At 42.0% G+C, this 21,195-nt stretch overlaps 1 protein-coding gene, 2 long non-coding RNA genes and 1 pseudogene across 3 annotated transcripts in view; 2 read left to right on the top strand and 2 right to left on the bottom strand.

The window, feature by feature from the left end:
• The window catches only part of LOC118521970 (uncharacterized), a 131,262-nt gene that overhangs the window by 5,907 nt on the left and 104,160 nt on the right, over positions 1-21,195 (bottom strand). The gene's annotated exons all lie outside the window — the stretch shown is intronic.
• LOC118521989 (dihydrofolate reductase pseudogene) lies at positions 5,470-6,019 on the bottom strand (annotated as a pseudogene).
• LOC118521966 (uncharacterized) lies at positions 9,111-13,068 on the top strand. Its single transcript, XR_013450476.1, has 2 exons — positions 9,111-9,359; positions 11,774-13,068. It is a non-coding gene; the product is annotated as an uncharacterized LOC118521966 (long non-coding RNA).
• Positions 18,224-21,195, top strand: part of TRIM69 (tripartite motif containing 69) — a 52,182-nt gene continuing 49,210 nt past the window's right edge. Inside the window, exon 1 of the mRNA XM_078079416.1 lies at positions 18,224-18,470. The gene's annotated coding sequence lies outside the window, so the exon portion shown is untranslated. The remainder of the gene's footprint in view (positions 18,471-21,195) is intronic.

Here is a 21,195-nt window from a genome sequence, read left to right as displayed (position 1 = left end):
TTGAGACCTGGTAGATAGTGGTTCTCCTGAATGGTGAGTGGAATCTGGGGTTTCCAGGCAGGGGGTGCAACTTATGGGAAGTATGAAGGTATGACAGGTGTGGGTAATTCCAAACATCAGAGCAAGGGTATTTGAGGGAATGCTTGCAGGAACTCAGCTGAGCAGACTGAGCAGTGACTTACTTAGACTGGTCACTCTCCATCCTAAATGCACATTAGAATGACCTGTGGAACTTGTTAAAAACTACTAGCTCTAAGAAATAAAGTCTATTAAAAACAAAAACAGGGGCACTTGGGTGGATCAGTAGGTTAAGCATTTGCCTTTGGCTCAGGTCACTATCCCAGGGTCCTGAGATCCAGCCCCACATCAGGCTTCTCCAGTTCCCTTGCTGTAATTTTGTCCTGTTCTTTCATTTGTGACATATTCATGTCTCATTTTGTCTAACTCTCTGTGTCTGTTTCTGTTTGGTAGGGAAGTCTCTTGCTCTTGAAAGTAGTGGGCAGGGTGTGCACTTTTAACAAGGTGGTGCCAATCCTTTTCCACAGGGGATGAGCAGCTGCCTCAGAGACCAGGGTCAGAGGCGGGTGCTCCACAAAGCACATGCAGGCAGGGGCTGCGGAGCCCAGAAGTTGTGTGTGCTCGTCCTTTCCCACAGGGGATGCACAGCTGTCACCAAGATGGAGCCAGCTGGGGCAGGCAGTTTTAACAAGGTGCGCACATCCTTCATGGGATGTGACTGCCATGGCACTGCCAGGACTGAGGCTCTGCAAAGTGTGCAGTCCAGATATGCAACGTTGGCAAGGTTTGCGCTAGTCCTCTAGGGGAAGGGACCTGCAACGCTGGTCCAGCTGGAGGGGGCAGCTGTGGTGTAAGCAGTTAGGTAGTGAATGCCCATGCTGTGCTGGTTTCTGCAGGTGGCTCTGTGTTTATGCTGGGGGGAGGGGGAGGGAAATGACGTCTGCCAGCTCCTTTGTTCCTGGAGAAGTCCTTCATTGAACTCAGATTAGTGAATAATTCTCCCTCCCATATGCCCCAGGCGTTTTTCCAATTGCTGCTTCTCAGCCAAATCTCCGTAGGTTGTTTGTTGTGGGGTCTCTTTAAGGGCAGGGACTCAGTTTCCTATCACTCTCCCAGCTCTCCTAGATCTGAGACTGCTGATTTGTAAAGTTCCAGGCTTTAAGTCCTGTGGTTTTAAGAACTTAGGAAATTCAGGCCTGCCCCTCTGGTTTTCAAAGCAAAATGTTTAGGGGATTCCTCTTCCCAGTGCAGGCTCCCTGGTTTGATAGTCTGTTTCTTTTTCCTCACCACACCCACAGCTCCCTTCCTACCACAACCAGACCCATGGTTGAGATAGCTCCCTATCTCATCTCTGCCCTTCCTACCAAAACAAAGAAACTGTGTTTGTTTTGCCAGTCTCCCGGTCGTTTTTCTCAGTTATTTACACTGATGTGCTTGTTATCTATAGTTGTGTCTGTGGGATGAGGTGAGCTTAGGGTCCTCCTACTTGGCCATCTTCCCTGGAAGTCCAGAACAATCAAAAGTAGACTTTTTTTTTTTTAAGATTTATTTATTTATGAGAGAGAGAGAGCAAGCACATGAGCATGGAGTAGAGGGGCAGAGGGAGAGGGAGAGAAAGTCTTAAGGAGAGTCTGTGCTGAGCACAGAGCCCAATCCAGGGCTCCATCTCATAACCCTGAGATCACGACCTGAGCCAAAACCAAGAATCGGTCACTCAACTGATTATGCCACACAGGCGCCCCTTGAAAGTAGACTTTTAAAAAAATATATTATTCTACATACTTATATATGATTTGAATTTTTACATCTTTTATTATTTGAGTATAGTTCATTATTTTAAAAAATAAGGGGTTTATATAGGCAGAAAGGAAAAAAAATCTTGTTAGTCTCACCAGCCAGAGATGATCACTTATCAGTGTTCAATTTGGCATGGTTAGCTTTTCAAGAGATTTTCATTTTTTGTTTTATTTGTATTTTATTTTAAATTTTTAAAAGATTTTACTTTTAAATAATCTCTATACCCAACATGGGGCCCCAACCCACAAGCCTGAGATCAAGAGTCTCATGCTCCACGACTGAGCCAGCCAGGCACTCCTGTTTTGTTTTGTTTGTTTGTTTGTTTGTTATTTTAAAGATTTAATTAATTTATTTGACAGAGAGCATGAAAGAGTGCACAAGCAGGGGGAGCTGCAGGCAGAGGGAGAGGGAGAAGCAGGCTCCCTGGGACACAGGGCTCCCTCCCAGGACCCCGGGATCATGACCTGAGCTGAAGGCAGCTGCTTAACCCACTGAGCCACCCAGGTGCCCCTGTTTTATTTTTTTTTTAAAGGGTCATTGTTGAAACTGAAGATGACACAAATACATGGAAAGACAGTCTATGCTCATGGATTGGGAAAACAAATGTTGTTACAATGTCCACACTATCTAAAGCAATTTACAAATTTAATGCAATTCTCCATTAAATACCAACAGCATTTTTCATAGAACTAGAACAAATAGTCCTAAAATTTGTATGGAGCCACAAAAGACTCTGAATAGCCAAAGCAACCTTGAGAAAGAAGAATAAAATCACAGTCCCAGATTTCAAGATATACTACAAAGCTATAGTAATCAAAATAGTGTGGTACTGGCACAAAGATAGGAACATATTTCAATGGAATTGAAGAGAGCCCAGAAATAAACCCATGATTATATGGTCAATTAATTTACAACAAAGAAGGCAAGAATATGCAATGGGAAAAAGACAGTTTCTTTAACAAACAGTGTTGGGAAAACGGGACAGCTACATGAAAAGAATGCAACCGGACCACTTTCTGACACCATACACAAAAATAAACTCAAAATGAATAAGGACCTAAATGTGAGATCTGAAACCATAAAAATCCTAGAAGAGAGGACAGGCAGTAATTTCCCTGACATCAGCTATAACATCTTTCTAGCTACCTCTCCTGAGGCAAGGGAAACAAAAGCAAAAATAAACATTGGGACTACATCAAAATAAAAACCTCTGCACAGCAAAGGAAACAACCAACAAAACTAAAAGAAAACCTACTGAATGGAAGATATTTGCGAATCACATATACAATAAAGGTTTAGATCCAAAATATGTAAAGAACTATAAAACTCAACACACACAAAAAAACAAATAATCCAATTAAAAATGGGCAGAAGACATGAACAGACATTGCTCCAAAGAAGACATCCAGATGGCCAACAGACACATGAAAAGATGTTCAACATCACTCATCATCAGGGAAATGCAAATCAAAACCACAATGAGATACTACCTTACACCTGACAGAATGCCTAAAATCAAAAACATAAGAAACAGTGGTGTTGGAGAGGATGTGGAGAAAAAGGAATACTTGTTCATTTTTGGTGGGAATGCAAACTGATGCAGCCCCTGTGGAAAACAGTATGGAGTTAAAAATTGAATTATCATATGCAGTAATTCCACTACTGGGTATTTACAAAGAATACAAAAACACTAATTCGGAGGAATACATGCATCCCAAGTATTCATAATGGATGGATAAAGAAGATGTGAGATATATATATATATACACACATATATATATACACATATATATATACATATATACAATAGATAAAGAAGATGTGATATATATATTTATATATACATATATATAATAGAATATTACTTAGCCATAAAACAGAATGAAATCTTGCCATTTGAACAACATGGATGGATCTAGACGGTATAATGCTAACTAAGTGAAAGAAGTCAGAGAAAAAAAATACATGATTTCACTCATATGTAGAATTTAAGAAACAAAACAATTGAACAAAGAAAAAAGACAAACCAAACAATAACAACAATAACAGACTCTTAACCATAGAGAAAAAAACTGATGGTTACCAGAGAGGAGGTAGGTGGGAAGATGAGTAAAATAGGTGAAGGGGATTAAGAGTACACATATCGTGATGAGCACTGAATAATGTATAGAATTGTTGAATCACTATATTGTACAACTGAAACTAAAATAACACTGTATGTTAATTATACCGGAATGTAGAAAGAAAGAAAAGAAAAAGAAAGAAAGAAAGAAAGAAAGAAAGAAAGAAAGAAAGAAAGAGAGAGAGAGAGAGAAAGAAAGAAAGAAAGAAAGAAAGAAAGAAAGAGAGAAAAAGAAAGAAAGAAAGAAAAAGAGAAAGGGAGGGAGGGAGGAAAGAAGGGGGGAAGGAGGGAGGGAGGGAGAAGGGAGTGGGGAAGGAAGGAAGGAAGGAAGGAAAGCAACATTGCACTGAGTGTACATATTCCCAAGAACATGGCTTTGGAAAAGTATTATTTAGTTTAATGTCTAGTTTTTGAAATTATATTTTGATAATGTCAGAAGAAATAAAACATAAGAAATGGTCATTGTTATTATTATGATGTTTGTTTTAAATTTTTTCTTAATAATATTGTTATATCTCACTTTTTTTTCATTCTCCCTAATGAAAACATGGCATACATGGAAACAATACAGCCACTGGCAGATGTTGTCTTTTCTAGTGTTTGTGTACAATCACTCTCCCAATATCTTCGGGCTGTTGCTTTTTACTTTATTGCTTATACCCTAAGCTCTTGAGGAAAAATTCAAGGTCTTTCCTTAATAAAATAAATATTTTGTCTGTGATGTGGCCATTAAGGTTTTAGGGGCAAAAATTAGCTTTATCTCTCCTTGGATTCTAGGCTTTTTTTTTTTTTTTAATTTTCATTTTTTAATTCAGTGAAATTTAGTTTAGTTTCCAACTTGATAATTTTGGTTTCTAGCATTATCTATTTTCAATTCATTGCCTTTTCAATTTCTAATTTTAGCCATATGCTTGTTATTAGATTCCTCTTTTTTGTAAAGAATTATCATTGTAATGTCCCATGGAATCTCACTGAAGATCAGAAACAGTTTTTAGAGGTCTCAACCTTCTCTTTAAACCTTCAAAAAGGTAGTGTCCTACTGACTTCTTTACTATCCCTATGGAATATGCCAGAGTTCTCAACTTACTGATTCCCTGTCCGAATGATCAGAACTTTTTTTCAGAAGTGTGATATGCATAGAGAACTCATAATCCCTATTTTGATCTAATTTTCATTTAATATCTGAGTTCTAGCTCTTCTGTTTATAATCCATCTCTGACCTTTGAACAAATCTGTCTAGTCCTATCTCTGTAGGTCCTGGTTTCAACACATGCTATCAGGGGACTTTCTCACTTTGGCTCTTGGTAGATATACTACCCTAGGCAGGGGCTGATCCTTGATGGGCATCATACTGTTATAGCAAGAAATGTTTCACAAAAGGCATCTGATATGGTATAAATAAGATTGATCTTTACTATAGTCTAATTAAGATTAATTAATAAATACTCATTGTTTAAAAATAATTATCCATTGACCTAAAGTCAACAAAACTCTTTTTTTCTAATATTAAAATATACAATTGTTTGGAGGGGAGCGGGAGCAACTTGAAATAAATCAGAGAACACCTTCACATTCATCATTCTTCTCATATACTTCAAATTTGTATTTAATGCCTTCCTCCTCCTGGACATCAGAAAGAACACCTGGGAGAAGTTTTTATTTCTCCAAATTAATTTCTGGAAAAAAACGTGTCACTTTCAAATTCCTGCACAATCCTTGTCACAAATAGTCTAACATGGCCTGGCTTGTTCATGGCTTCCTTATAAACAGAACTGACTCCCACTATCCAAACCATGTCCACTTTATTTGCTAATTCTGGTGGCTCAAAAACTTTTAAGGCATCATCCAGACTTTTGGCAAGAAAATGAGCTTCTGTGGGGGCTCCTCAAGGTCTCTGAGCACTAAATCAATTCTGTCCTTTAAAGGTCGATTCTTCTCGGGAATAGAGAACCATGTCTTCCTACCCATAATCACCAAATTCTGTTTACCTTCTACTGAGGAGGATGTGGTCATTCTTCAGAAATACTTGAACTCATTCCTGAATGAGGGCCACGGCAGGTCCCCATTCTTGCTGATGCCCCTGTTCTTAGACACAGCGAGGATGCAGTTTAGCAGACAAATCTTGACAGCAACTATATACACCTCTGAGCTGGCACACCACCCTGGGATTCCCCATGCCCCACCCAGCTTGGCGGGGAAATTGTCTCCTTGGACTCTAGGCTTTTAGAAAAAAAATCAAAGACTAACCAATTTGGGTCCTAGATATCTGAGCAGTTTGATTGGAAACTTCATGCATTAAAAACAATTCTGATACTTTGGAGAGCAATAAGAAGGAAGATAAACCTTAGTTAGGAAAAAAAACCTGGTAAATAGAATTAAGAAAAAAAATTTAGTCATGCATCAAGCACTTACTATGATTAAAAAGTCCTTGAAACGAAGAAGATATTTCTATCTTTATAACAGAGAGGCCTAACTGAAGACGGCAATAATGTGAGGTTTCCCCACCCCCACGGGCCACTTCCTCTTTTTACTGTTTTCATTTAGAAAAAACAGAGAGCACTCTTGCTGCCACACAGTGCCATAGTGCTATTTGAAGGGGTTTCCTAGGCATCCTTACTGTCTGGAAGTGTGCATGCCATTTTCATCATCTGAAGAGTCAGGGAGCATGTTAGGTTGAGATCTTGCAGAAGCAGGCCCCGACTCCAGAATTTGGGTGTATGTGGCTTATAAAAACAGGGCTTCCAGGAGAATCAATAAAGGACTTGGGGGAGGGGGAATGAAGGAAAGGGAATGGGGAGAAGCCAAGTGAAGGGGTGATTTCAGAAGTCCCACACTCAGCCTGGTCCCATGGGAGCTCTAAAACAAAGGAATACCCCTCAAAGTTAGTTCTGTCTTGAAGCAAAGGAGCTGGGCTTTGCACCTCACATCAGCCTGTCTTTGGCTATATGCTGCAGAGTGTGCTGTGGGCTGAAACATAAAATTCCCAGGTACTTCCAGCTCACTCCAGTGCCTTAGGGTAATCTGCAGGGCTGGGGTAATGTGCAGGTGCTAGTTGTTAGCAGCAAAATATCAAAAAGCTGGGTATGGGTTCATAGAGTCTGGGTGGGGCATCAGTCGGCTACTGAGAGTTTCCTGTCAACTTCCTCTGCAGGGCCCACAACATATGCAGTCCCTAACTTCCATTAAAAGTTCCAACTTTCTAGGGGCTAGCATTAAAGTGTGAATACCACTGAACTCAGACCGGAGTCTGAATTCTAATTCCACAAAAGAAATTGGAGAAATCATTACTACTGGCTTGACTCTGTCACCATATCCATAAAATGGGATAATTATTCCTACATCATAAAGTTTGTTCACTTATTCGATCAATCATTTATTCAATGAATATGGAGCATCTCCTCCACGCCGGGCACTGTTCAAGCGTTACTCTGAGAAGGAGATGGTGGTGAGAAGAGCTCCATAAAATGTAAAGCTCCAGGCAACTGCTTTTACTTGCAGTGGTTATTTATTTTCATAGCTCCCTACAGCAAGTAAAATTACCTAAAACCACAGCAAAGGGATAAAAGGGAAAACTTTTTGGCACTTAACTGGTGAAAAAAAGAAACCATGCCTCATTTCTTTCCATGGAGCGCTTTAGGTAAAAGTCCTCCTCATTCTGGACAGTTCCCCAAAGGGAAGCCTGCTCTCTTCTGGCAGCCTCAGGATTTCTGGGAATGATCTTGCTCAGAGAATTTACAAACTGCATTCCCAGGAGCTTCTAGTCCTGCCTCTGTCACAGCTCATCCTCTTTCAAATCTCTTAATTTTTCCTGGCCTCAGTTTTCTTACCTGTAAAATGAAGGGTTCTGCCACTAACTGGTGACGGCACGGTAAGCAGGTCATTTGTATATAGGAGCCTTCTCTGCTCGATTCTAGGGTGGGGAGTCAGTACTCAAGCTCAGGCTTGATAGACTGATGGGCACAGGCCCCATGACTCCATTGTAGATTAGAAGTTTTAACTCCAATCAGATCCAACTCCCCCTCCCCATTTTCCCCAACACCTCCTTTTAAGGAGATCAAGATCTTTAATGGTACCCCTTTACTAATTCGATTGTGAAGGCTAAGCAATTTAGTATGTGAATGCTCTAGCCTGGCTGCACTGGCTCATGTAAGAAGTGCCAGATGCTTGCAACTGGCCTAGGATCTCTGTAAACTATGATACTGAAGACAGAGAGTTGCACTATATTGACGGCTCAGTTTCCGATATGGTATTGTTGGCTGTGGTGTGCTCCTCTAAAACAGTGAATATCTATAGGTAAAATTCCAAATACAAAAAGCAAACTGAAAACACATCTTCCTTTTAGTTGTCTGGTAGTTGCATTCCTGGAAAATTCAGTGTATATGGTCCTATCACCAGCCTGACCACCTGACCTCAGAAAATCTCAAGTAGAAACTTCTGCTTGCCCATCTACCTTGTAGGAACTAAACTTCTAGAAGCTTCTGTCTAGCTGTCAATCTTACCTTTTAGAAACAAACTAACTGGAACAGAAAAGAAACATTTGAGGAAGATGCCTGCCCAGATGACTGAGAAAGTGTGGCAGTTACCTCAACCTCACTGGAATGTTAAAATCCCCTTCTGAATATCCCAAACGTTAATAAAAGAGGCCTGCTTTCCCTTGTTCAGGGAGATGCAGCTGTCGAAATGATTCCGCATGATCTCCCTGTCTGTACAAATAAAGTTGACCTTGAGGCAACTCCATTTGGTGTAGTCTTTGTCTGTAACTCAAATAATGGGCCCACTTTGGTTTGGTAACAGTCTTGGCCTACTGAATAGTTAATACATATTCAAGAAATAAAATAATTGGAAAATAAAACACATTTTTATATGTGATTGTAAAGACCAGATTATAAGCAGGTTTCCATTCACTGAGAGAGAGAGAGACAGAGAGAATGTGTGTGTGTGCGTGGGGAGGGGAAGCTGGGGCCCCTCTCAGCCCCTATATATATACCTATAGTGACCACATCATTGGAACAACTAAAAATAGCCCTGTTAATTTCCAAAATTTTAGAGAGGCACATTACCTCTATTGAATGAGAACCACTTTTCTAGAGAGTAGGGAGTTGCTGATCTAATGATCAGGGGAAAGAAACAACAATCCAGTGCCTCCTCTTTCTCAGAAAGCAGAAGCCCACAGAGGGACGAAACTAAGGATGGGAAACTCCCCTTTTCTAACCTAGAACATGGCTTTCCGCCCAGAGACTGGTGACAAGCCACCATGGACTCGGGTTTTCATTGGGCAGTTGAGAAACTAAACTAGTGGGTCAAAAGGAGGGAAACCCCCAGTGCTTTCCACGGTCCTGTCGATAACTTGCGCTGAGACCCCTCGCTTCGCGACCTTGGCTGTTCTTCGCTGAGCGCCGCCGCCAGCCTAAGCGAGTTCACGGTGAGTTCCCCGTCCCGTGCCGCCCCCTCCCTCTGCTTCTCTCCATCCGCAGGCTCTCCCTGGCCCTGCGGCTCCTCGGTCCTTCTTCCGGGCCCAGGGTGGCCAGGCACCTGGGTTCTGGTCGCTCAGGCTCTGTCCAGACCCGACAGGGAAGCAGCGGAGAGGCCGGAAAGTGGCGCGCCGCTGGAACGCACGCTTGCAGCGCATTCTCCCTGGATAGTTCCCTGGGCGGGACTGGGCTGGACAGGACAAAATAGCGAAGTCATCGATGGGGTACGTGGGTGGGGTCGGTGGTGGTGGGTGCTGCTTTTCGGGGCAGCCCAGCCTCGACCTGAAGGTTCTGTTTCCCTGGGCACAGCGTGAAGGAGGAGCAGGCCGGTCCTAGAAGGCAAATACTTGAGGGCGGTGATCTGGTGAAAAGCAGGGGTCTGTGGGGTCTAAAAGAACTGCCTCGGTAAGTAGGTTGACGCTTCAGGTGGAGCCCTGAGCATTGTGCCTTCCTCAGGGTGCCCTCCTCGCCATTTTCCTTTTCCTTTTCCACACTTCCCCACCAGGTTCTAGGGCTTGTGTCTGAATCCAGATTGTGTCATATTGTTTTGTGTAACATTTCTATGGCAGCTTATGAGTTTGTGTTGGTAAAAGCTTTATTGAGATATAATTCACAAACCATACAATTCATCTATTTAAAGTAATACAATTCAGTGGGTTTTAGTATATTCACAGAGTTGTGCAAACATCACCTCAATTTTAGAATATTTTCATTATCCAAAAAGAAACTCTGTACCCATTAGCAGTCACTTCCTATTTCTCCTCAACACCCCAGGCCTAAGGAACCACTCATCTTGCTGTTGCTATAGATTTGTCTGTTCTTGACATTTCATATTAATGGAATCACACAGCTTATGGTCTTTTGTGATTGACTTCTACTACCTAATATGATGTTTTCAAAGATCATCCATATTATAGCAAGTATCTGTACTTTATTCTTTTTTACTGCTGAATAATACTCCATTGTATTGATATACTACATTTTGTTTACCCATTCATTAGTTAATGGGCATTTGGGTTGTTTCTACTTTTTGGCGATTAAGAATAATATTGTGATCAACTTTCATGTTCAAGTTTTCAGATTGGACAGAAGTTTTCAATTCTCCTGAGTATACACTTAGGAATGGAGTTGCTGGGTCATATGGTAACTCTATGTTTAACCTTTTGAGGAACTGACAGACTGTTTCCCAAAGCTGCTGCATCATTTTACATTCCCACCAGCACTATATGAGAATCTCAATTTTTCTACATCCTCACCAACACTTCATATTATCTATTTTTTAAATTATAGTCATCCCAGTGGGTGTGAAATGGTATCTCATTATGGCTTTAATTTACATTTCCCTAATGATGACTGAAGATGCATTATTTTTTAAATTATAATTTTTAGAAAGGATTTACATGCTGAGGTTTTGAGAACTTTAAGTGTCTACATCATGTGCCCGAAGTCACAGAGGCTAGACTCAAACCAAGTCTCTCTATGGCAAATGCTTGAACTCCATCCCCTCTTTTCTAAAACAGAATCTGGGATAAAACTTTTCAAGAAAATTCCTCTTGATATCTCTGTTAGAAAGGGAATGCTGGGCAAGATAAACCTCTGCATGGACTAAATGGTTCATTTCTTATTTGCTATTAGAAACCCAAATGTGCAAAGAACTTTTTGGTCTCTTCATTTTTACTTTGTAAAAAATAAGTGTTTCCAGGGTGCCTGGGTGGCTTAGTCAGTTAAGTGTCCGACTCTTGATTTTGGCTCAGGTCATGATCTCAGGGTTTTGAGATCAAGCCCCCAGTCAGGCTCTGTGCACAGAGTCTGCTTAAGATTCTCTCTCAACCTCTCCCTCTGCTCCTCCTCCCACTTCTCTCTCTCTCAAAAAAAAAAAAGTGTTTCCTTGAGATCCTCACACTGAATCTTGGATGCAGTAGTGACCCTTTCTTGGTAGGCAGTGATTTTTTTTTTCTAAGATTTATTCACCTATTATTTGAGAGAGAGAGAGAGAAAGAATGAATGGTGGGGGGGCAGAGGGAGAGAGAGTCCCAAGCAGATTCCACACCAAGTGCGGGGCTCAAACCTATGACCTTAGATCACGACCTGAGCCAAAATGCTCAATCAACTACACCACTTAGGTGCCCTGGCATGCAGTGATTTTGTGCTTTTCTTCATGTCAGTGCCCTTTGGGCTTTTCCTTCCCACTGCTATCAGGACATGGAATGCAGAAAGACAAAAGTTTAAACTTTGTTTAAATGCATAACTATCAAAATATTTTGAGTACACATTTTTTTCTCTGGATATCTATCCATTTTACACTACTTATCAATCTTACCTTATATATTACCAAAACTTAATTTTTCTCTCTTTTTTTTTTCAGTTAAAAATTCAGATTGAGTTGTCTTGAAAGTCACAAACCTATACCCACCCACCCACGTGGGAACACAGCAGTTGTGGAGGTGGAGACAGGAGGAACCAGAATCAGAGTTCAAATATGCCAGAAAATCTGGGTTCTAAATTCTTATGTAAGTCAGAGAGTAACTGACCAACAGCTGTGAGACACTGGGCACTTGAACATTCACTGTAAACTTTGGTACAGATCACTTACTTCTCTGAAGACTGGATCCAACAAGCATAATGAATATAAGAATGTGCTACGGTAGCATGCTGAATTCCAGACAAACCCAAGAATTCCATACAGCTGGGGGAGGAGGCCCAACTCCTGAGATAGTCTTAGAAGCAGAACTGATAGATCTCAGGGAAAGTGATGAAATAGTTGACCTCACCTGTGAATCCCTAGAACCTACAGTGATTGACCTAACTTGCCATGACTCTGTTGTGATTACTGAAGAAAGGAGGTGGCCAGGGGGAAATACAAGGTCACCCCAAGGCCAAATTGGCAGCTATGTGGTGAGCAGTGATAAGGAGGAGTTGATGAGAAACAGAGATGTGTATGTAACCAACAGTACCTGTCATAATGCCCTGGAAGAAGAAGCTTTAAGTTGCACACTACCTGGTTATATCCAGTGTCGAATGTGTATGGATGGGTACTCGGAGATTGAACTGAGTCCGCGACACATTTACTCTACAGAATGTGGCCACATCTTCTGTAGTCAGTGCCTCCGCACTTCCCTTAAATATAATAAAAAATGCCCAGTTTGTTTGAAAAAACTCAACTGCTATCAGTACCACCGCATTTATATATGAAGAGTGCTGTGTCATTCAGGACAGATAGAACCCTTGGCACGGAAACGTCCTCGTGCAGAAACTATGGGTTGTTGGCATCCAATACACTGGACTCAAAAAGGCTGCTTTTAAAAATTGTTCTCTGGAGTATATAAAAAACTCTTTCATTTCTCACACACTATGAGACTGCTTTTTGATTTCTTTAGTTTCATGCTTCAGGGCTGGACTTTGGTTGTCATATTGTGCCAGAGACTAGTGGTTGTCCTCAAAGCAATTTTTCCTTTTTTCTTATATAATCAATTTACAATCAATTTTTCATTGACCACACATGGGCATTTTGGATCATCTAAACAAGGGCAACATCCTAGAGATAGTGGAGCAAGTGGATGGAAGGAATCTGGGAGACTGACAACTTTGCAAGTCAGAGCCACCATACAAATTTGGACTTTTACTTGAGAGATAAATAAACATTATTCTTGTTTAAGCAACCATATATGAGGTCTTATTTAGAGCAATAGAAACTTTATTTTTATTAAGGGACCAGGCAGGGTGCTGTCTCTGGGTTTCTCTGGATTTCCTGATTCCACTGGAGTGGAAGGAATTCAGTCCTTTCTGACCACATCTCCACCCAGCAGGGTTCAGGTGGGTATATGGGCAGGCACCATGTCCCCTGGGACTCCTACGGGCCTTTGAGTTTAGTCTGAGGAGTTGCCTAGGCACATGGGAATCTAGAGTTGTGGTTTTGTGCTCTCTGACCTGCCAGGCCAGAGAGGAGCTGCCATTACCCTGGCTTTACAGGTGTGCCTGCCTTCACCACCCTGGTCAGCTAATCAAGAAGCTGGCATGCTTCTCTGTGAAGCATCACCATCCCAGCTGCTCCAGGGTCAGAGGCCTTGAGAAGACCTCCTCGCCACCCATGCTCCACCTCCAGCCAAACACATACTTTCTTCTTTTGCAGAAGATCATATAGCACTCACAATTCAGCCTGCACTTTAGAATTGGAGAGGATGTGATTTCTACAGTCCTCTCTCCTTTTCCCTCAGAATGAAATGGGCAGTAAAGTTTGTTCCTTACTTCCCGTGGCTATAGCAGCGTTGGTCTCCAATATGATGTCTCAGTTGTGCCAATGGAACGGTGCCCATTCCTGTGTCATATCTGTCTACACACTGCATTCTCTGAAATGTCCCACACCCCAGGCTTTGGTTGCTTGACTTGGCACAGGATATGCAAGATAAATGTGGTAGGAGGCGCCTGGGTGGCTCAATCGGTTAAGTGGCTGCCTTAGGCTCAGGTCATGACCCCAGAGTCCTGGGATCCAGCCCTGCATTGGGTTCCAGGCTCAGCAGGGAGCCTGCTTCTGCCCCTCCCCCCCGCTCCTGCTCTCTCTCTCTCTCTCTCTCTCTCTGTCTTAAATAAATAAAGAAAATCTTTTTTAAAAAAAAGATAGGGGCACCTGGGTGGCTCAGCCATTAAGCATCTGCCTTTGGCTCAGGTCATGATCCCGGGGTCCTGGGATCTAGGCCCGCATAGGGCTCCCTGCTCAGTGGGAAGCCTGCTTCTCCCTCTCTCACTCCCCCTGCTTGTGTTCCCTCTCTCTCTGTCAAGTAAATAAATAAAATCTTTAAAAAAAAAAAAAAAGATAAATGTGGTATACTCCCTTCTGTGGGTTCCTTTGTATATTCTAAAATGAAAAGAGGAAGAAAAAGATGAAAATGAAAAAAAATTGAAATAATTTCTAAATATTATCTTCCTACATTTCAATAGATCATCCTATGCATCCCACTTTGGAGACTATTAATTGCTCTGTGACATAGCACAGTGTATCAGAGAACTGGCTAATGATTCAAGCATCTGAAGTGTCTATTAAATACAGATTCTGCTTTTGCACATATTATCTATGTGATCAGGATAAGAGCAGACTCTCTCCAGTTTGTCAGCAGCCCTCAATCTTCCCTACTGTATTCTACCTAGCCCACTACACATTTCCCTTACCTGCAAAGCTCATGTAGACATTTGAGTTTTTGACTCTGCTTTACGGGAAAAAAAATAGAGGGGATTCTGACTTTTTCAAAAAAATCAAGATAAATTTTATAGACAGCAAAATGAACTGATTTTAAGTGTATAATAAGATGAGTTTGGGCAAATATATATAGTCATAATGACCAACACCCCAATCAAAATATAGAACAATTCCATCATTCCAGAAAGTTCCTTTATGCCCTCTTCTAGTTAATCTCCACCCTCCCACCCCCCACAAGCAACCACTGTTCTGATTACTATCACCATACATATGCTTGGGAACACTGACTGTTACTACTTCATTGTCTAGCCCAGCTCATCAGGAAGAAAAATTTGATAGGGATTTGGAGTATAAGCTCTAGGCAGGGATCAAATGTTTTAGTGGCAGCATGACTAATATTACCTCTTTTAAGAATTGAAGCAAGAAATAAATCAGTGAGAGAAAGACAAATACCATATGATTTCACTCATATGTGGAATTTAAGGGACAAAACAGATGAACATATGGGGGAAAAGAGGCAAATCAGGAAACAGACTCTTAACTACAGAGAACAAACTGAGGGTTACTGGAGGGAAGGTGGGTGGGAAGATGGGTTTAATGGGTGATGAATTAAGGAGGGCACTTGTAGTGATAAGCACTGGGTGTTGTATGTAAGTGATGAATCACTAAATTCTACACCTGAAACATCTCTTCTTGGCCTTTTGGCTAAGATCAAGTGTAAATTCTACACCTGAAACTAATAAGTTAACTAACTGGAATTTAAATAAGAACTTGAAGAAAGTAAAATAAAATGATAATTTAAAACAAAATGAAACAAGAACAAAACAAAACAAAAGCCTTTTGTGTGGACTGTCAGGGGTACAATAACTATTAATATTAATTGAATGCAAAAAAAAAAAAGAGAATTGAAGCAAGAAAGTGTCATCAATAATGACATCTGCCATTTATTAAGTAATAGCTATGTTCCAGGCACAGTACTAGGCACTTCATACATCACAGGCAGTCAAGGTATACACTTAGGCAAGAATATGAACCCAACAGGATGTAAGAGCAGAAGTTGAAGTGAGCTGCCACAGAGCATAACTGACATGAATAATTTGGCTGACTATTGTACATGGCTGTGGGAAGAAGTGAGAAGTAAAGAAAAGATTAAGGCCACATCATGAATAGAGCATTGTGTGCTGTGTTATGGAGTTTAGAGTTTATTCTATAGGTGCTAAGGAGCCCTTAAAAGCTCTGGAGGAGAGCCTCCAGAGAAAAAGATTCTTAAGGATTCAGCATGATCTCAGTGAAGGCGGAAGATGCTGTTTAAAAGTTGAGGAAAAAATATGGAGGAGGTGGGGCACCTAGGTGGCTCAGTCAATTAAGCATCTGCCTTTGGCTCAGGTCATGATCCCAGGGTCCTGGGATCGAGCCCCGCATCAGGCTCCTCCTCTGCCCCTGCTCCTCCCCCTCTGCTCATGCTCTGTCTCTCTTTCTCTCTCAAATAAGTAAATTCTTTTTTTAAAGATTTTATTTATTTATTTATTTGAGAGAGAGAGAGAGAGAAACAGCATGAGAGGGGATAGGGTCAGAGGGAGAAGCAGGCTCCCCGCCGAGCCGGGAGCCCGATGTGGGACTCGATCCCAGGACTCCGGGATCATGACCTGAGCCGAAGGCAGTCGCTTAACCAACTGAGCCACCCAGGCGCCCTCAAATAAATAAAATCTTAAAAAAATGTATGGATATGGAATTAAGAAGGGAAAATCCTGCTGTTGATCTTCCTCTCAGAAGTATATTTTTTGAAGTGTATAAGAAAAAGGATGACGTAACCTTGGTCTGAGGACTTTGGTAGTCCGCTTGTGCTCTCCTGCCCCGGATGTCTAACAGTTTCATTTTAGTACAGCCCGCAGAGCTGTGCAAGCCTTTTGAACTGTGGCAACTCCTAGGAGACGATGTTTCTTTTAAGGTGGCAATGATAGGACTCCAGGGGGACAGTTATGGAAGTTTGGATTTAGCTTTCAGGTATCTTTTTGGAAAAGTAGAAGCTCATTTGATGAGAGTGGATATGGGATTAGGAGAGGTGGATATTCAAATGTATTCACTTGAGGTCTGATCTAGCTTTAAACCAAGTTAGCCCCACAGTGAGATAATCTGGCAATGCACATTTATCATTTCCTGATGTTTGCTGAGGTCACAGCAGAGAATGAAAGCCAAGTATCCTGAGCTGTGCTATATCTGGATTTCATCAACCACAGACTGAAATTGAACTATTCAAGAAAGGGGTTAAGAGAGACAGAGTAGAGAAGCCCAACCCAAGTTTCAGCCAGGACCGGTCTTTTCTATTGTCTGGTCTACACTGAATTCATCCCTACTGTAAATATTAAGTACACCTGCCAGGAGAAACAAATTACTCTCCAAGAACCTAAAATTGTTACAAAGGATTAAACTTTTAGGTCCTTTCCTTAGCTACATCAGTTAGGTCCCACTGATTTGATATTAAAATCTGTGTACTGGGATGACAGTCCCAGGGAGTGTTAATAGCGTAAAATAAGTTTCAACGACATCATTAGCTCAGCGTCTGTCTCTAAAATAGCAGCTTCCATGCAGCAAGAGCAGGGAGCGGCAGCAGCCCGCACCTGCACAAATGCACATGAGCTCCCCGGGTTTCCTACCTACTGGCCTCCTTGGGCCTCATGGATTAGAACCATCAAAGGTCTCAGGGAGGCACAGGTCTTTGTCTGTAGGCCCTGCTCTCCTAGTGCCCTATCCAGTACTCCCTGGCTGGGTTGGGATCTGAGGCTAGTAGGCAAGGTTGGGCCCTACTGGGTATTCATGGTTAGGGACAGCAGGCTATTCTGCCAGACTTATTTATAAACAGTCATAGTTCAGTTTCATGGTATTATGCCGGTGGGTTTCCGACTTTGAGACAATCTTTTTCTGCTTCACTATCCAGGGACTACTTATAGACTGCTCTAACATAACTGTCACTGTATGAGAGACATTAATCAGGGTAGCATTTGATATGGGCCCTTCCCCGACCCCCTTAGCTGTCAGCAGGCAAAAAGATCCTACAAGGCATATTCCCTTTTCCTGTGGGGTGGCACACAGAAGGCATAGGGCCCCAGGTGTGGCTCTGCCAGGATCACCGACCCTCTAAAGGGAGGGCAGAGGGGCTGCGGGCGCTGTGACAGGATACAGGGAGGGTCTACCCATACCACTTGGCTTCCCTGCTGAGAAAAGAGCCTTTAGAGAATGAACTTCTCCCTGCCTTTCCTCTGAACAAGTCCAAGCCACAGAGACAACAGCTGTTCTTTTCTCCAACCAGAAGAGAGAAGGTGCAGCGCATTGCTAGGCATCGGCCATTCATTATTTCATGGCTCATTCTTTTGCTCATTTATCTGGTATTTATTAAATTTTTATAGTGTGGTAGACCTGTGTAGTTAAAAAGAGGTACAAGACAGTCCTTTCCTCCAAGAAGCTCACAGCTAGTGGAGAAGAGATGTGATAAACAGTTGTGGTACAATGAAAGAAATAATGCAGTGTAATAAAAACTATGATAGAAACATCTGTAAGGTCCTCGCTGAAGCATAAAAGAGGAAATAACTCTGACTTTTCAGTAACTTCCTTGGAGCCTAGAAGATGGAAAATTGAACTTTTAATTTATATTCAGCTCTGTTGGAGTCCTTGAAGATTAATACCAATTTACAACTCTTGTTATATTTCAAGACAGAAAGTTAATTTGAGGGAGAAGATTTGTCAACCATCTGCTATACCAATGTCAGCACAATGACAATAGCTCTTACCATCTACTGGGTGCTCACCGTGTGCCAAGTGCTGCCAAGCCTGTTATATACATCATCTCATTTAATCCTCGCTGCAATCCTGTCAGGTAAGCATTATCATCTATATTTTGTATATGATAAGGTTGATGCTTGGAAAAAGAAAAGTAACTTTGATTTATGACTTTGTTTTTGTTTTCCACCCCCCTACAAATTACATGGCGAAACCTGGTATGTGTAGCTTCTTAGATATCACTGTCCATTGCCTACCTCCAACTTTTTAATTTTTTTTTAAGATTCTATTTATTTGAGAGAGAGTGATAGCAAGAGAGAGCATGAGTGGGAGTGGGAACGGGAATGGAGGTGGGGAAGAGGGAGAGGGAGAAGCAGGCTCCCCGCTGAGCAGGGAGCCCGATATGGGGCTCGATCCCAGGACACTGGGATCATGACCTGAGCCGAAGGCAGATGCTCAACCAACTGAACCACCCAGGCATCCCCCCCAACTTTGTTTTTAAATAGTGAAATAAAAACTTGAAGTGCCCCTTCGAATTTTGGACCTCATGCTATATAGATTTTGGCATCACATCGTTTAGAGGTGGAAGGGAGTCTTAGGAAGTCATATCTTATTGGAGGAACTGATTCCCAGAGGAGTTAAACATTTTAGCCAACAATATTCAGTGCTCTGGGTTCTTCAGTGGAAGAGAAGCATTCTGTCTTTTAAGCCGGTATTCTTGCCCCAGGGCTACAGGCTCAAGGATGTGCAGACTCTGGGATTTAGTACAATCATCTTTACTGAATGATGTTAAACATTTCAGCCAAGAGGTACCTGGGTGGCTTAGTCAGTTAAGCATCTACCTTCGGCTCAGGTCATGATCTCAGGGTCCTGGGACCGAGGCCTACATCAGGCTCCTTGCTCAGTGGGGATCCTGCTTCTCTCTCTCCGTCTGCCCCTCTCCCCCTCTCTTGCTCTCCTCTCAAATAAATAAAATCTTTTTTTAAAAAAATCAGCCAGCAACAAAAATATTCAAGATGAAACAATTTTTTTTTTTTTTTTTTTTACTTAGGAACATAGTTCCTAGCTGATCATCAGAATTTCATAGCCATTTATTTGATAAGGAGTTTTATCCAACAAATGCCATGTACTGTCAAGGTGAGCAAGATACAGCACTACCCAGCAGTTGTCCATAAATTTAGTGAAGAGGCAGACATGAAATCAAACAATAATTATGCACAGGTATGCACAAATTTAGGGTGCTATAGAAATGTGTAAAGCACTAATTCTCAGCTGGGAGTGAGTCCCACCCCATACACCTAGCAGACATTTGGCAATATCTGGAGACAATTTGACTGTCATAACTAGGGGGATGCTCCTGGTATCTGGTGAGCAGAGGCCAGAGATGCTGCTAAACATTCTAAAATTCACAGGACAGCCCCCCACAACAAAAACTTAGCCAGCTCAAAATGTCAACAGGGCTGAAGGTGAGAAACTCTAGTACAGAGCCAGCAAAATATTTTCTACAACAGATGGGGGAGGGGAGTAAAGTTTGGTGGGGCTGGTTATGGAAGAGTTTACTAAAGAGATAATGATTGGGGTTGGGAGAGAGAGGATCCCCAGCAGAAGGGACAACATGTGCAGAGCCACAGACCCTGGCATATTTGGGCAATCCCAAACACCAGAGGAATAGTTGTGGGCATTAAGACTGGACAGTGAGGCATTCAGTAGAAGATAGACATTCAATAAAATCTATTGAGTTAGAGGAATTACTGTAAGAAAATCTGGTTCCATGATTGCTCTTTATAAGTTGGTCACTCAGAAGCACAGTATAGGTACAAATCTCTGTGAATTAAAACTGCTCAAGAAAGAAATGAGGCTTTTCTCATCTTCCTTCCTAGGGTTTAGCGTTTTCCAGGCATTTGTTACTTTCTCAGAAATAGAGTCGGGCTGTTTGAATGGAATGTGAGCTCTGAGAGGTGGAATAGCTCTCTATTAAAGCCACTTAGATGGTGTCTCAGTGCTGGGGTCACAAGCAGAGATGAGGTGGTTATTTCTCGTGCATTAGGCTTATAGGCAGATGATGTTTGTTTCCTCTTTTGTAGAGAATCCTAGTTCAGAATTGGGGATATGTCAATCTCAAGATTAGACTGCCACCTTGAACCTAAATGAGTTGCATTCCCCCTCCCCCACAAAAAAAGGGTGGGTGGGTAGGCCATTCCTATCAGGGTTTCTCTTTCTCTTAAGCTAATGATGATCAAAGCAACTGACAAACTGCCACGGAATCTGCCAGACCTCACTCTGGCCTTGCTGTATCTCCCCAGCTCCTGAACTTTTCTTCCTTCTGTCATGCTCTGAGCCCATTCTTAGCAAACTACCAGGTCTCTGACTCCTGGTCAGCAGCTTCCCTGGGCATGTTGTGCTCTGATCCAAGCGCCTGCATCTGCCCCCTGGTGGCCTGATGACAGAGCTTAATGGAGGTGAGTGGCCCTTCTCTAACTCAGGTCATTTTCTAGGCAGAGTGTGGACAACTGGATCACTGAAGGGGGTATGGATTTTAGAGCATGAAAGGAAATTCAGGGAAATATTTAATTTGTGACAACTTATAGCTGCTATACTCTCTTTGGGTATTGGAATAACTGAGAATTTATTTATTTTAAAGATTTATTTATTTATTTTAGAGATGGGGGACAGGAAGGGACAGAGGGAGAGGGAAAGAGAATCTCAGGCAGACTCCCCACTGAATGCAGAGCCGGATGTGGGGCTTGATCCCATGATCCTAAGATCACCACCTGAGTGGAAATCAAGAGTCGGCTGCTTGACTGAGCCACCCAGGTGCCCCT

This window comes from Halichoerus grypus, chromosome 8, assembly GCF_964656455.1.
Source record: "Halichoerus grypus chromosome 8, mHalGry1.hap1.1, whole genome shotgun sequence".
Lineage (NCBI taxonomy): Eukaryota > Metazoa > Chordata > Mammalia > Carnivora > Phocidae > Halichoerus > Halichoerus grypus.
This window is presented reverse-complemented; position numbering and strand designations above follow the sequence as displayed.